The 16,924-nt window shown below is 38.9% G+C and overlaps 1 protein-coding gene across 2 annotated transcripts in view; it reads left to right on the top strand.

Moving 5' to 3' along the window:
- Positions 1–16,924, top strand: part of LOC150084438 (oxysterol-binding protein-related protein 1-like) — a 707,041-nt gene that overhangs the window by 475,669 nt on the left and 214,448 nt on the right. The gene's annotated exons all lie outside the window — the stretch shown is intronic.

Raw genomic sequence — 16,924 nt, 5'->3', positions numbered from 1 at the left:
GCTGCTTCTGCGCACCTGGCTACGGAGGTGCCTATGCCTCTACTAATGCTAATGTGACAACAATGATAACTGGGAAAATTATAAGGATGCCTTTTGCTGTTCATATGGTGTAGCGAGCTGTGCAATCCCAGAATAACATACTGTTTGGGTGGTACAAAACTCAAACTAGTGGAATATGAAAAAGATCTAAGGTTAATTGTACAATCTAACATGAAATTCTCTCCCAGTGTGCAGCAATGAGCAACAAGATTAGGTGGGGAGGCTGAAAATGATATTCTTACCAAGGAAGATAGTGATACTTGAATTGCAGTCTGGCATTTGCATTGTGATTTAGTTAAAGTGTATACGGCTTTAAATTGGAGAAGTGAACTAAATGCTGATAGCATTTCTACTCTTTCTAAGTTGAAACACAAAAGGGAGCGTAACTTAGAATCAGAAAAGGATGATGGCTACAGAATAAATGTGGGGAAATTTGCATTCAGCCAAAGAGTAATCAATCATTGGAATAAACTGCCACCTACTAATGTTGTGGATGTAGATAGTTTGAAAAAATTTAAGGAAGGTTTGGAAAAATTATTGGGAGGAATGGCAGATGGTGATTTTTTTTATTATTATTATTTATTTTATTTTTTTGCTGGTGCTGTATAAGCTTTACTTCCTTGCATCCTATTAAATCACACCGTACAGCTCATTATTGATAACTGATTTTCTTTATATAATTTATTTTTGCTATATAATTAAGAGCTAAATTATTTTGTGATAATAGAGAAGAAAGTGGAAGAGAAATTATTGAAGCCAAAATTAAATAAAATACCCACGGCAAATGGGATCTATCCTATTATATTAAACAAAGCACCAAAAGAGGTAAGTAAACCTTTAGCAATAATTATAGCTGAAGGGGGATCAAAAGGTGAAGTGAATAATTAAAGACCTGTATGATTGACCTTTGTTCCAGTAAAAGTAATGGGCCATTGGTGAAAGAAATAATGCAGGCTTCCTGTTTAAATGGTTCTGCATTACTTCTTTACAGAAGGATGTGACAAATTTTTTGTATCCAGTTCTGGATGAAAAAGTTATTCTGACATATACTTAGATTTCAGAAAAGCTTTTTAAGCTGTTCCACATGAAAGACTGCTGTACAAATTGGAGCAGTGTTGTATTAGGGGCAAGTTACTGCTCTGGATAAAGGGATGGGATTTTGGGTGCATCAGTCACTGGCTGTAGTGCAGATAAAGAGATAGTGGACATAGTGTTTTTGTCAAGTGGTTCCTGTGGTTCTCCACAAATCTGCATTGAGTACTCTGTGATGTATGCACAACATTGCAAGGCCAGTCAGTGTGGGTTATGTGTGAGTAGTGTGTTGTTTGACTGGCCTCAGTTACTGGGAGGCTTGATCACCATGGAAGGAGCCTTTTGGCATGCATCCACCAGCACAAGGAGCTGGGCCAGGAAGGTAGAAGGAACGCCTGACGGGCTCTCTCCCTACTTGCAAAGCAAGAGAGGAGAGAGGCCAAGTTAGAGGAACAGAGCGAGTTGGATAGGATAGGAAAGGTAAGAAAAGGGGAAGGAAGCAAGGGTAGGCAGAGCGGAAGGCTATCCCCAGCAGAAGGCCAAACAGCCAGATGATCCCACCCCTGTGAGTTGACCAGCGTCAGCAGAACCCCTTCAATGAGGATTCATCAAGGGTAGTTAAAATCCCGCCTGGGGAGTGTCCTGAAAGCATCTAATCCCATGCCGATGGAGAGGTGGCATCAGCAAAGGAACTTCAAGGAGAAGAGGTGAAGGCAGGAATCCCATTGGTTTTTCCCCTGCAGAGAGAAGTGTCGGTGTCGGCAAGAATATCTGGTGGAAGCTTTGTCAAGAGAAGTTGAGAATCACCCGGTGAAGTCTTCTAGGAGCAGCAAAGAACATGTTGGAGCATTGCAGGAGAAGATGAAGTTACTGTGGATGTACAGGGAAAAAAATTAGAAGCAGCTCTTGAGTGACCACTTAATAGAGATTTGGTGACGTGATTGCAATGGTGCATTCTGTAAAGTAGAGAATCATTACCAGGTTTGGTATAACCTTATGGCTGACAAGTTATTTAATTTCTGGTGCGATTGGCAGTGGGGAAGCTAGTTGACGGAATGAGCTGCAGTAGTCATAGTTGTGCCAGAGTTAGTGGTTGTGAATGATGGCGTCGTCTGTTTAAGACCATGGTGGCATAGGTCGAGAATGTTTTGTAGGCTTCTTCTGATTCCAATACCCTCTGGATGGATTGTGGGTGCATTGAGGGCCAGAAGAAGCTGGTTGTGGTGGTTAAGATAGATCGGACAGGAGTGTATCACGTGGTTCCAGTCCTACTCACCACAGATGCAAAAAGCATCGTCAGCCAGACCAAAGTCAAGAAGACGCCTTTTAAATGATCCATGGCCACTCGAAAGGACGTTAGGATAGAACCAGTTGCAACGTCATTTGTTGAGGAAGGTGACATCCGGAATAAAGAGTTTAGTAATTTCACCTGTTGATGAGTTATTCCATTATGTCTGCCATAGGGAAACCAGTTCAGTCCACACACGGGTCATTTCATGTTTGATGTTAGTGTCTGTACGCTTTTTAATGGTGAGTATTTCAACCTCTTTATTCTTCTTGATGGCATGAAAGAGCCCGAAATATATGACATGGAGAACTAGGGCTAGGCATCCAGTAAGAACTTGTAGTGTAGCGGTTGACATGGTCCGACATACACGAGTCATTTGCAGCATCATAAGCCACTGGACCTGAAAGATCAGACATTGCATTCTCACTATCGTTATCCTGGTATACCAGAATATCGTTAGACTATCGTTATCCTGGTATACCACACTGCAGCACCATATGTGACAATGGGAATAAATAGAGCTGTGTAAAGAATATGTAAAACCCGGCCTTTGAGGCCCCAGTCTTTGCGGGTGAAGCGTGCCAGCATGGTAATATAGGCTTTAATTTTCTATTTGATGGAACATAGGTGGGGAATGAAAGTTCCTCGGTCAACCAGTGTGATTGCCCTTTATAGCGGATGGTCGGAGCCCTCCTCACATCCAACTTTCCTTTCAGGAGAAGGGTTTTGCTCTTTTCAGTAGAGACTGAAAGTTTGTTGTTCTCAGCCCACTCGGAAAGGGCAGGCAGTACTGCACTGGCCCTAGTTTCTATTGTAGGTTCTTCAACGACGATGACAAGGTCGTCAGCATAAGAAGTTTGTGTGACGATGGGATATATCCTCAGAAGCCAATCATCCAGGATATTCCACACTGCTGGACCAAGGATGGAGCCTTGGGGGGCAGCCTCTGGTAAATTGCCGGGTGATGGAATGGAACTATGTTTTGATGGTGAGATGTCAGTTAAAGAAGTAGCTCTTGAGGCAGTTGAGCAGATTCTGAGAGCAGTCAGTGGCCCTGACCCTCTGTAGGATGGCCGACCACCAAATGGTGTCAAAGGCGCCCTTAAAATTATAAAAATTGCAAAGACATTGGTAGCCTCAGGATCTCTTGCAAGTTTCGGAATCGTGGTCAGAGCATCAATTGTGCAACAACTCGGCCTGAAGGGGAGCTACAAGACCCCTTTAGCTTCGTATGCAGGCTGGAGGCGAAATAGCAAGAGTCTCTCAAACACTTTACCCAGTATTGGTAAAGCTGATGTCCTGCCAGTGGGATCCTTTGATAGAAGTCTCAGGTTTGCAAGCTTCCAGCATGATGGAAATATGCCATCTTTCAGGCAGGTGTTGAAAGCCTGAATGAGGATAGCAGGAGCAACAGTCCAAAGACGTTTGACAGATTCCCCCTCGATGAGGTCCAGACCAGGAGCCTTGCCATTCATGATCATGTTGATGGCCATGGCCACTTCCTCTTCAGTAAAAGGATCTTCAATTTTAGTAGGTTTTAAGTGTTGGTTGTCGATAGTGACTTGATTATGGAAATCTGTGTTTAGGGCAGCATCATCTTGGTAAATCAAATCATCCAGAATTTTGTTCATTGAGTCCAACCAATTTGTTGTCTCAGGAGAGCCATTATTGCATATGGAATTGATGATGTCTGTAGACCTGACCTGATTTTGTTCCTGACAAGTTTATGCACCAGGCCCCAAGGGTTCTTCTTCCTTTCTATCTCTACCAGTGTGTGCCACAAGTTTTGTTTGGCATGGTAAATCCTATTGCCATATTCTCTGTGAAGGGCTCTGAATCTTTCTATGTATTGATCAGCAATGTGGGGAGGCTCATTTCTGCATTTATGCTGGTATGCTCTACGTGGATACTTGAGATCATTCCATAGGTTAGTAAGATCCTGCAACCAGGGGATGGACCTTGGACTTTTAGAACATTTCTTCATCGGTGCTTGTGAGGCTTTCAGGAACAATGATTGAACAAAATCTGTTTTCTGGGTACTATTCATGGAGTGATACCTATTGAGGGCAGAGGGGATGCAGGTGGCTTCCCAGTCTCATCAAAAATGTCCCTACTATTCATGGAGTGATACCTATTGAGGGCAGAGGGGATGCAGGTGGCTTCCCGGTCTCATCAAAAATGTCCCATTTAGCCGATCTTATAGAGAACCTGGAAGTATCATGCATGTAGATTTGGCGAGGGGTAACTTGATCAGTAATACAGTATTGTGATAAGGCGGTGATCACTGGTGGTTGCATATTCATGCACCTGCCATTGTTGGAGACAGTTGCTGAGGGAAGGCGTTATAAGGGTAACATCCAAATTGGATTCCCCGTTCCTAAAGAGTAGGTGGTTGGTTGACCCGGTAGATTAGTGACCTGCAATCTGCGGGCAGCAATAAATTCATCAAGTAAATCAGTGGTGGCATTGTACCAACTAGTAGTGTGTGCATTGGAGTCGGCTTCGATGATAACATGTGAATCTTCATGCAGGGCAAGAGACCATTCCAGGGTGGCAATATGCAGGTGGATGTCAGTGCCAAACTGAAAGTAGGATGTAAGGACTGAGATGTGGCCAAAGCAGCCTTCCACAGTGGTAGCAGCCATGTGGGAGGTGCATAAGCAATCAAGTCTGGTCACAACTAGGTCCGGGTTGCAAGGCATAGCTGGTTTGTAGTCTGTTTCTTCCGGTATGTAAGTGGATATCCAGAGATTCTGCCGCAAATGCTGTAGGGTTCCTGAAGAAGGACAAGGTCAAATTCTTTCATGATGGGATGGAGCTGAGAAACCACAGAGATTGATTTTTGTCCATTTATTTGGGCATTGTGAAGTCTGGATGTTGTCAGGTTAATGGCCTATTATCCATAATTTGTATTGTTACAGATTATTTCAGCTGCTCTTTTATATACAGGGCATTCTCCATCCCGAATGGAGTGATTGCTGGGTTTATTAATAGCTTTGCAGTTGGCACAGGTTGGTGGGGAGGATTTATTTGGACAGTTCTTGTAAGGTGTCCTGCCTCTGCACAAAACTCACAGATTGGCTGGTTTTTGAGACACTTCTTGAAGGTATGGCCATATCCTAGGCAATTGTAACATTTCATAACTGGTACAAAGTTCCGGAAACGGTATGATAACCAGCCCAAGAAGATCCTTTCTTGCTTATGCAGAAATTTTCTAATCCTGGGAGATATCTGGAAAATCCAGTTGAGCTTTTCCTGTGACCTGGTAGTAATTGAGAACAGAATCTTCATTTCATTGGCTGCCTCCTCCCTGTCTGTGTGTCCAAATAGATTTCTATTGAAAATCTCTTCCAAGAGCTCTTCCTTCTAGAGTGAGACATCAACATCGATGATGATAAAGAGATAGTTGAGTGAGAGAAGACAGAGTAGTTATCAATTGGCATTGCACCTCTTGGACTGTTATTAGTAGAGTACCCCAGGGTTCATTGCGCTGCCTATTGATGTTTTCATTATTTACTATGATATTGATTAAAGCATATCAGACAAAGCCTAAGTTTTCAGATGATACAAAGGTAATTAGGTGACTTGGTTGAGAAGTGGCAATTGTAGTTTAATATTGACATATGCAATATACTGCATATATGTAGAAGTAATCTCAGAATAACACAAACCATGTGGTATTCTCCACAATACTGCTAGGCTTTTAGGACAGCTCATCAAGTTTTTTAAATGATATATAAGAATTTTGCCAACAGAGATAAGGAGGCACCTTTCAATGTATATAAAGCACTGTTTAGGCCACAACCTGACAGGCCTGAAAGCCTAATTTATGAGGGATCTGTTGAAAGGGTATAGAGAAGAGCAAGATTATTAAGGTAAATTAATATGGGTAAATCTGACTGAAGTGTTTATGGCTCTGAATTGATTTTGTAAGCTAAATTTGGATGGCATAATTCAGCTCAAATAACATGCATAAGGGAATATAAATTTATATTGCGACAGGATGGTTGTAGGATAGTTGTGTAGAAATGAGTCACCCTGTATACAAGAGGGTGGTCCAATAAGTAAGGAAATAAGTATATATTTCAATTAATGCTAGTACAATAGAATGTGCATAAATAACCTTAAATAAAAAAAAATAAAAAAAAGTTACATCTGTTCAATATTGCTACTGTTTTGGTGTTTCCAAAATTACAGGCCACAGACATGCAAGCACAGTTCCTCAGAAGTATTCTCCAATTCTCCAACTGTTAACTGCTGAATATCAAGTAGAGTTCAATGTTTATTACTAAATACTTACCTTTTAAGAATCCCTATATAAATTAATCACAAGGTGTTAAATCTGGTGAGTACATTGGCCATTCAGTGAAAACTTACTGTCTGATCTAAATATAGTGACCTAGTGTTCCATCCTACATAAAAAAGGAAATCATTACTGAAAATTGATTTCAGACTGCATTACTGGAATGATTTTGTCTTTTAGCAGTCTCAGGTAGCTTTCTCCTGTCACAGTTCCATCAAAGGAAAAAGGTCTAAGAACTTGCAATCTAAATTCCAGTCCAGACTGTCAAGCCAGGAGCATTTAAATCCCTGTTAAAGAATAATTATGGATTATGGTGTGATTATAATGAATAAACACAATTATGGTGACTAACAGTTCTATGTATGTTAACGTGAATTCTACAGTCCACAAAACACTGTCAACTGTATCTGGGTTTGTAACATTCACAGTCAAAAATCATTCAGCAAATTCCAATCTTATATCTAGGTCATCCTCATTCAAACTTCTTGGCAAAATGATATGATAAACTTTGCTTTTAAGTTCCTTTATGATTCTATTTAAGCATGTTTTAGATATTTTAAGTTTCAAACTTTGCTTTCTTAGATATTTTTTTTCAGAATTTTTTTGATGCCCTATCTTTCTCTTACTAGTTCCAAATTGGTAGATGTCTTTGAGATACAAGGCCTATAGGGTTATGTAATCACAGTGTTATTCTGCAAAGATTGTGCATCAAACTTCTTCACAATTCATTGTATACAGGTGGTTTATGTCCAAAAAACTTGAACTGGTGTGCAACTTCTTCATGCCAGTTCATATTTATATTTTACTTGCCACTTTACAATTTCAATCCTCTCATCTGTGTTATAGGTCTAATAACTATGGTGCATACAACAAATTACTGTATAGATGTACAGAGCGGGAAACTCTTTGGAAACTTTAACTTTCCAGGTATTGATTGGACCTTGTGGATTGTTCACAGAAACAGTAGCAAGAATTTTGTGGATTTATTAGATGATTGTTTTCTATACCAGCATGTTAGAGAGTCAATGAGAAAAGTAATACTATTGATCTGATTATCAGCAGCAACCTTTCATGAATTGAGAATTTGCAGATAAAAGACCCACCAGGTGGCAGTGATCACATTGTATTGATGTGAGATTTAATTGTACGCACCAGCTGATGTAGTTACCAATAGGCGAATTCAAAATGGGAAACATTCTGGATGAAATCGCAGAAGCTGCTAAGCTTTTTATATGAACTGAGAGATACTGTTCAAGGCTTAGATCTACACTGATGTCAGATGAACTGAGAATACTCATGGCAGAGATCTAAAATGCACGGCATTCATATAAATTATGTAATATAGGCACCTACAATAGATATAAACTAGTCTGCAAACAAATCACAAAGGAGGTTAGGTAGGCTAAAGCTGATTATGAGAAGTCTTCGGAAAGAATGTAAAGAAAAGAAGCAGAATTTTTTACTCATGGAAACACTAGAGGGAAGGGGATAAATCACATTGACCAACTAGATATGAATGGTTTAAGTGATGATGGTTCTGCTTAGGTTTCCAACAAACTGAATAGACGTTTTACATCTGCCTTCACATGTGAGGAATTTTTTAGGGATGATGATGACAGAAGTTTATCACATTCTAATAGGGAGATAATTGATTTGATGATAACTGAGAGGAATGTGAAAAAAGTGATATCGTTGAAATTAAACAAAAAAAAATAAATAAATGACACTTGTTGCTGATGCGATCTATTCAGTTATATTAAAGGAGGCAGCAAAAGATGTTAGCAAAGCTTTAGCCATGATTGTTAGGATATCCTTGGATTCAGGGGAGGTATCTAAGGAGAGAAAATATATCAACGTATCCCAAAATTTACAAAAGGAATTAAAAGGTGACCTATTAGCTTAACTAATGTTCCAGGGAAAAGAATGGAGGCACTGGTGAAGAAGTAATCCAAGACCATCTAGACAGGAATGGAGTTATGCTACAGTCACAGCATGAATTTTTTAAGGGATGATCTTGTCTGACCAGCCTGGTTGGGTATAATGCAGTAACAAAGGAACTAGATGCAAAAAAATAATTTTTCATCATATTCTTAGATTTCAGACTGCATTATTGTTGCACAAAAAAAGACTGCTATACAAATTGGGACACTGTGGCATTAAGGTCATGGTACTGCTATGGGTAAAGGGATGGTTGAGTGGTACAAGACAGAGTGGTTAACAGTGGCACGGCTCCTTTTGGACTAATTTTATTAACAGAGTTCCCAGGGTTTAGTGTTGGTTCTGTCATTATCATTAGCATTAATAAAGGCTTATTATGCAAGAAAGCAAGCTTATATACTCAGCCAAAAAAAAAAAACCTTCCCATTTCACAAATTCATTCACTCAAAATGCTTGTTCTTCCTTGAACTTATGTAAGTTTCGACTTCCACTACAGCAGATAGAGGTTTGTTCCGACTATCAACCACCCACTGGCTAAAAGGAAATTTCTGCACCTCTATATTACAATTGTCTTTCCTCAATTTGAATTTATGTTCCCTCAGGTAATCTGAGCAAGAGGAAGAATCCCATCAGCATTGAGCAAGCTCAAACAATTCAAGGCCTTATATACCTCAGTTAGATCAACTTGCAGGTGCCTATTCTCCAGACGCTGCAATTTGCAGAACTTAAGTCTTTCTTGGTAAGAGCAACCCTTTGTTCCACTCACCAATTTCTTTGCCCTTCTCTGTACTTGTTCCAACAACTCTACATACTTCCTAAAGATCGTCGTTGGTGCATTATAGCCTAGGTTGCTTTTGTGCCAGTAAACCCAAAATCAAATCAGATCCTTCCTAAAATGAGTCCTCCAGACCTGTATGCAGCACCCCAAAGTGTAGCCTACCCATTGCCTTATACAAGAGGACAATTACCTCCTTATCCCTGCTAGAAAAATTTCTCTAAATATCATTGACAAGACACCATGAGCGACTCTTGCATCCTGTCTGCACTGCTCAAAAAGTTCATATCTGACTGTACAATTACCCCCAGTTCCTTTTCTTTCTCTACTACCCTGAGTGTAGTACCACACAGTTGGTATGTTACTCTAGAATTACTGCTACCTGTATGCAGTACTTTACATTTGTCAATGTTCAACTTCAGTTGCCACCTCTCAGCCCATCTGCTCAAATTTTCCAGATCCTGTTGCAGCAGTATGCTATCATTATTGTCATTAACAACCCTGCAAACTTAGACATTAACCCTGATATACCTTCATCAATATCTGATAAATACAGAAAACAACACTAGACCCAACACCAAACCCTGGGAATCTTTTCATTAGTCCATGAAAAGCAGTGTCCATTGATTACCACCCTGTCTTCTCCCACTCGACCATCCTTTTATCCATTGTAGCAACTTGTCCTTAATGCCATACTGCTCCAATTTGTACAATAGTCTTCCATGTGCAATAATATCAAAAGCTTGCCTAAAATCCAAGTATATGACAGCAAAATTACTTTTTGCATCCAGTTCCTTTCTGATCACATCATAGTACCCAATCAAATTTGTCAGACATGACTTCCCCTTAACAAATCCATGCTGTGTCTGAATTATAACTGCAGTTTTGTCTAGATGATCCTGCAGTGCTTCTTTAACCAGCAACTCCATTATTTTCCCTGGAACAGAAATTAAACTAACAGGTCTGTAATTACTCGTGTCACCATTTGATCCCTCTTTGTGAATCGGGGACACATTTGTACATCTCCAGTCTGTGGGGACCTCCACTGAGTCCAAGGAAGCTTTCATAATTTTGGCTAAGGGTTTGCTAATAGATCCCATCCACCCCGGGTGCCTTTCATATGTTCAATTTCACCAATTTCTCTTCCACTTTGCTCTCAGTTATTGCAAGATCATTTAGCTTCCTGCTAGAGTTTGATAAGCTTCTGGCCTCCAGTTCCCTACAGACATTTCTACTACATTCCTCATGTGTGAATGTAGAAGCAAAATACTCATTCATTTGTCAACTATCTCAGCAGGTTTATTAGCAATCAAACTGTCGATATCAAGTGGACCATTCTGATTCATCCCCTTTCTTCTAGAGTTTACATAAGTAAAGAAGTCTCTGCTGTTTTTCTTTGCATCCTTTGCCAAAAATTTCTCATAATCTGCCTTTGCTTGCCTAAACTCCTTTGTGACTTGATTACAGACTAACGTGTATCTACCATAGTCTTCTGTGTCACCTGATAATTTATATGCATGCCATGCATTTTTGTTCTCTGCCACAAGTCTCAGTTCATCTGCTATCCATTTAGGCCTAAACCTTGAACAGCATTTCTTAGTTGGAATGAAAAGCCTACTAGCCTCCAAAATTAAGTCCCTGAAGGCTTTTTAAATTCTGTATAGTGGGATCAACTGTACAGAATTTAAATACTGTCTGAGACCCATGTAGTCACCTTTACGAAAGCAAAAGCCCTTCCCTTTAGCCTTGATGGTAGTTACATCTTTAAGTAATTCCCACATCAGCACACTGTGGTCACTGCAATCTAGTGATTCCTTTATTTGCAGATTCTTAATCTGCGAAGAATCACTGCTGATAATCAGATCAAGAGTATTACTCCCTCTAGTTGCCTCTCTAACATGCTCCTGTAGAAAACAATCATCCAATAAATCCACAAAAGCCTTGCTAGTGTATAAGTGACCAACCCACAAGTTCCAGTAAATATCTGGGAAGTTAAAATCCCCAATTATAAAATGATCTGATTTACTGGCCTACTCTTCTCTGTTCAGTTGTTCATTGTACTCATCAATGTCATTAGGCCTATAACACACTCCTCCTCTCAATTTTGCTTTCCCTGTTTTTTTTTTTTTTTTATTTATTAATAATATTGATGAATGCATATCAGACTTAATGTCTGATTTTGCCAGCAATATAAAGGTTGATGGGTTGTTTAATCACAGTAATCAGATTTGCTATTGTAACAAGATATAGAAAAATTATTCAGATGTGCAGAAAAATAGTTGAAGTTTAAAATTTACAAAGTACTTCATATGGGTACATTTAAAATTCCATTAATGCTAAAGGCCACTCCCTAGGCTGCAGCCTATCCATGACAATCAGTTGCAACGCTGTGCTGTTAACTGAATTGAAGTTGTTTATTTACAGTGGATTGATATAGGCAGTGAAAAGAGCTCAATGCATAATTTCCTTTCTTATTTTTGTTTTTGAACTTTCAATTTGGCCACTAGGCCCCAAGTAAGGAAAACCGACTTTATTCTTCATTTTAATCAGGTGGGTTCCACTCCCATCTGCAAGGTGGTGGGCCATCGCTATCTCACATTAGTGTTTTCCATCTTCTCCGTAGCCAGGCGGGCAGGAGCAGCAGCGCCTAGCACACGCTTCTTGATCAGACCGGGGTTCGAGCCCGTGACCACCAAATACAGAGGATGCGGAAAGGTCAGGGAATGATCACCGCATATCCCCGGAGCAATATGGCCTTAGTTGCTAATGCTCCTAAAAACCAAATAACAAACAAACAAACAAAACATTTTCTAAATACTTCACTCACAAACTCATTAAAATATGCAAATAGGCGACAATCTGTGAACAGAACCCAGATTTACTCTTTCTCTAAAATACCGACTGATCTTTCTGATTTTGATCTGACATCCAAACAACAATGACAATCCAGCATAACATGTTCAGATGTTTCCAGTTCACCACAGGACACATGACCCTTGCTCACGTAGTCTTAACAATGACAATTTATATGCCAATCCATGTCCAGTAATGAGGCTTGTGGCATCAAAACCAAATTGAAGCCATGGTTTTAACTTTGGATTAATAAGTTTATTATTGGGGGAAAAACATAAAGGTCTGACTGCCTTTTTCTGCATTTTCCCAATCATCTTGCCACATGTCCATTATTTGCAAGACAATTCTTTTTTTCTCAGATTTCAAATCAGCTTTAGAATAGTTCCTGTTTTCCTCTGGGCAAGATGTTATGCCCAGAATAGTCCTTCTAATATTACGTTTTTTATAATATAATAATCCAGCCAACAAAACCCCATACTGAACAGTAAACCTTCCAAAAATAATCTGTAAGGCTTCAGAGGAGACAGTGCAGCATGCACATGTCAACCCGAGAAGAGCGAATCTCTGGGCTTGAATCAAATATTTCTGTATTATAACATTATGAATTCTGTGAACCCAAGCTCCAGAGACATAGGTCACGAAGGCGCCTCCGTAGCCAGGTGGGAAGGAGCAGCAGTGCGTAGCACACGCTTCTTGAGACCGGAGTTTGAGCCTGTCACCACCAAATACGGAGGATGCGGAAAGATCAGGGAATGACCACCGCATATCCCGGAGCAATATGGCCTTAGTTGCTAATGCTCCTAAAAACCAAACAACAACAACAACAACATAGGTCACGATTGGGAGGAACAAACAGTCATATAATAAATTTAAAGATCATCCTTTGATTCCTCAATCAGTCCTAATGATCCTCCGAAGCTTGGCATATAATGTTCTAATTTTAGTTTAAAAAAACTTGACGTGCTCAATACCGCATGCATACTGAATGGCGTCCCCATAAAGCCTAACAGTAGGGGCTCTATTTATACTAAGGCGCTCCTTCAGAAGCATCTGAACAGTCTTTCCCTTGGAAATTTGCAACTTGTAATTTTGACACTAATTTTCTAACATACCTAAAACCTCTGCTGCTCTGTTTTCAATCAAAGAACGAGAGTTTCCTTGTATTAATACTGCTAAATCATCAGCATACACTATAAATGTTATGCCAGAAATCTGTTTCCTTTAAAAATTCATCTAATACGGTGTTCCACGCAAAGAGGCCAGTCATCAAGGCTTGTGGGCATCCACATGAAACCTTCTTAATAAATTGAGTATAGCTTGTCTTAACAACTATTTCTCTAGAACAAAAATAACTCTTAAACACAGAATATAAATTCTGTGAACAGTTAGAAATCTTTATTCTACTCAAAATTCCCTCCCACCATAGCCGGTCGAATGCTTCCCTGAAATCCACAAATATAGCAAGGAAGTACCTAGTATCACTCTGTGCTTGACCATGTGTATCAATTGCTACACAGCATCCTCTGTGGATAATCATTAAGCGGTTGATCAACAGCCGTTCATACACTTTGCCTATAACAGGGAGCAGAGCAATAGGTCGGTACGACCCTGTCTCATTAAACATTCTGTCCATGCCTTTAACAATTAATTTCACCCGAGCATTCTTCCAACATTGGCGGAAGACTCCTTCTTCTATCCACTTATTAAATAGCTCAATATACAATTCCGGTTTCAATTCATATGACTTTTTCATAACATCAACTTCAATTTTATCTAGGCCCGGTGACTTCCCACTCTTTGCGCAGCTCATGGATTCACTAACTTCTTCAATCGAGAACTTTTGCTCCACGTTCATTGATTGATGCTGAGCATTTTCAATAATCATTTGTTGTTTTTCTAGGTTTTCATTCGCAATTTCAATATCAGGAAAGAGGTCTTCCAGAATTCTGTCCACAGAATTGTGCCAAGTTAAAGTTGATTTTTGCCAACTCCAATGGTATTAACAACTTCATATAGATTTTTCTTGTTTGTTAGTACTTTAAAAACAGTACTCCATGGATCTCTGGATCCTTGCTCTTCAACATATTTTCTCCACAACATAATCTTAGCCCTGTTGACAGCTTTAACATATTGTTTCCGCTTCATATTGGTAGCGGTAATCCCAGAATAATAAACCAAACCAACTATGTAGTGTATAGTTCATTCTCGACTTGGGTAATGCAAATTGAAAAAGACCTGCATGTATTTGTGCAGTCAGACTCATCTCTTTTGCTCATCTCTTTTTTTGCGCGATAATTGCATTACATAATAATGGAAATAATAATTTGTGTTGTCTCAATCTTTTATTGATACACTGTACTGTCTGTACAATAAAGTATTTAAAAAAAAAAACCATATTCATATTGTTGTGAATATATAAATACAGACACCTTTTGTCACAAAAACAAATCAATACTGACAAAACCACTTTTCCACGTGGTTATATTGACTGTTATGTTTGTGTTTTAAAATTAACAAATGGTCAAAAATTCGGGAGAAAAAGGAAAACATAATGCACTCACATGTTCTTTCAACTACTGTACTCAGTAGAATTAGTGAATAAACTTTTGCACATTTTAGTCATGTTCAGTTTCATATTTAAAAAAAACTGTATCAAGGATTGATTGTTTCATTGCATCTCTGTTTCTTTTTAAAAATTTCAATAAAATAAACCATTTTAACTATAAAATTGTAAGGGAATCTACCTTTTTTGTTTCAAGAAATTTAAGTCCAGTTTGCAAACTAACGAGTGCCTCCACAATACAAGTCAACAAGTAAAGTTACAAGTCATTTATTATTGTTCTTACAGAAATCAAAGGATAATGTCTATCACGGATTCTTAAACTGAAAATATTGCCACGTATTCACAAGGAATCCAAAATGTTGATCTTCGGTGACTAAAAACACTGACAAAAATAGGAGCCACACTTGCATTGCGTTTTAATGGGTTTCAGCTGTATATTTAATCTTGTTTTTGTTGCAGAACTAGCATTCTTATTGACATTTTTTTGTTTATACACACAGTGGGCCAAAATTCAGGACACCCTTGAAATATTATATATTATTTTATTCATTACATTATTCATTATGAGAAATCCTCTTTGATCCAAAAAACACAAAAAAATTCATATTATCACAAGTACAGTAAAAAATATCAAATACTTTCTGACTTTTAGCTGTCCTGTGTTTGTGCGTAAACATTACTTTATTCATATTGTTTCAAAATTTTACATTTTTGACTGTGTGGCCCAGCAAGTAATGCTACAAAAAAAAAAATTCAGTTTGTTTTAAAAATGAAATTTCCTATTTTTAAGATGTTTTAATAAAATTGGGTGTGCCTGTAAAAAAACTGTGGGTCTCTCTCACAGGGATCGTAAAGAGGAAGTTGTTTTTACTCAGCTCCGCATAGGATTGTCATCTGACACACTCCTTTCTGCTGTGGGCTGATGACACTCCTATGTGTGAGCAATATGATACCATTTTATCTGTTCAACATATTTTATATGACTGTACCAGATTTAGAAATGCTTGTTTTACCACTTTTTACCCATCTGACTGAACCATATACACTCATTCAGACTTAACTGACAGTGACAATGTGTCAGCAGTTTTTAAAATTTTGAAATCGATTTTGAATTTTATCTTTGTTGTGGTGCACTATAACCTTGTTTTTTTTGCCCCACAAAAATCAAATCACATCTCTCTCTCTCTCTCTCTCTCTACCATTACTCTTACTAATTATATACCGACACAGGATGGCAAAAAATTAGTTACCTGAGTAATTTTTCAATTCATAATGTGTAATGCCCTCCTTTACCTCAAATTACTTCATGAATTCTCATTGGTAGGGTTTCAATTATGCCCCTTAAATAGTTGTATCAGTATAAGTCCATTCTTAAAACATTTGAGCCTGGAATTCATTTAGATTTTATAAAAGCTGGTGTGTTTCGCTTTCCCTTCAAGATAGTCCTATACATTCACAGTAGGATTTAATCTAATAACCTGGCTGCCCAATTTAAATGCTCCGCTACTCCCGTGTGTTCCTTGTACCATTTTAAAACAGTGAAGAACTGGACAGTTGTCATCCAAAATATTTGTACAGTGAGCCTGGTTCATCCTGGTTGATATTTCAAGATGGGGACTCAATTAAAACATCTCTTAAGCATCACTGACCCACCACTAGCTTATGTGACACCTTTTATTCAGTCTGGATGAAGTGCCTCATTGCTTCTCCTGTGAACTTTGATGCTGGCATGATAAGAGTATGGGCAAAATTTGGTTTCATCAGACCACATCACAGCTTTTCAGTCATCCAAAGTAGAGTTTTAATGACTTTTAGGCCTGTATTTGTCGGGCTTTTTTTTATATGCAGCTATTTGTTATTTGGTTTTTAGGAGCATTAGCAACTACGGCCATATTGCTTCGGGGATATGCAGTAGTCATTCCCTTACCTTTCCGCATTCTCCGTATTTGGTAGTAACGGGCTCGAACCCCGGTCTAATCAAGAAGCGTGTGCTACGCACTGCTGCTCCTGCCCACCTGGCTAGGGAGGCACCATATGTAGCTGTTAATATCAACCTTGTTTTGGGGGACTCTACTCCAAATATCCATATTATGCAATTCATGGAATTGCATATTGAGAACAAACAGAAGTGCT

This window comes from Mastigoproctus giganteus, chromosome 6, assembly GCF_048544385.1.
Source record: "Mastigoproctus giganteus isolate SK-2022 chromosome 6, ASM4854438v1, whole genome shotgun sequence".
Taxonomy (NCBI): domain Eukaryota; kingdom Metazoa; phylum Arthropoda; class Arachnida; order Uropygi; family Thelyphonidae; genus Mastigoproctus; species Mastigoproctus giganteus.
The sequence above is the reverse complement of the archived record's forward strand: the minus strand, read 5'-3'. Positions and strand labels throughout refer to the sequence as shown.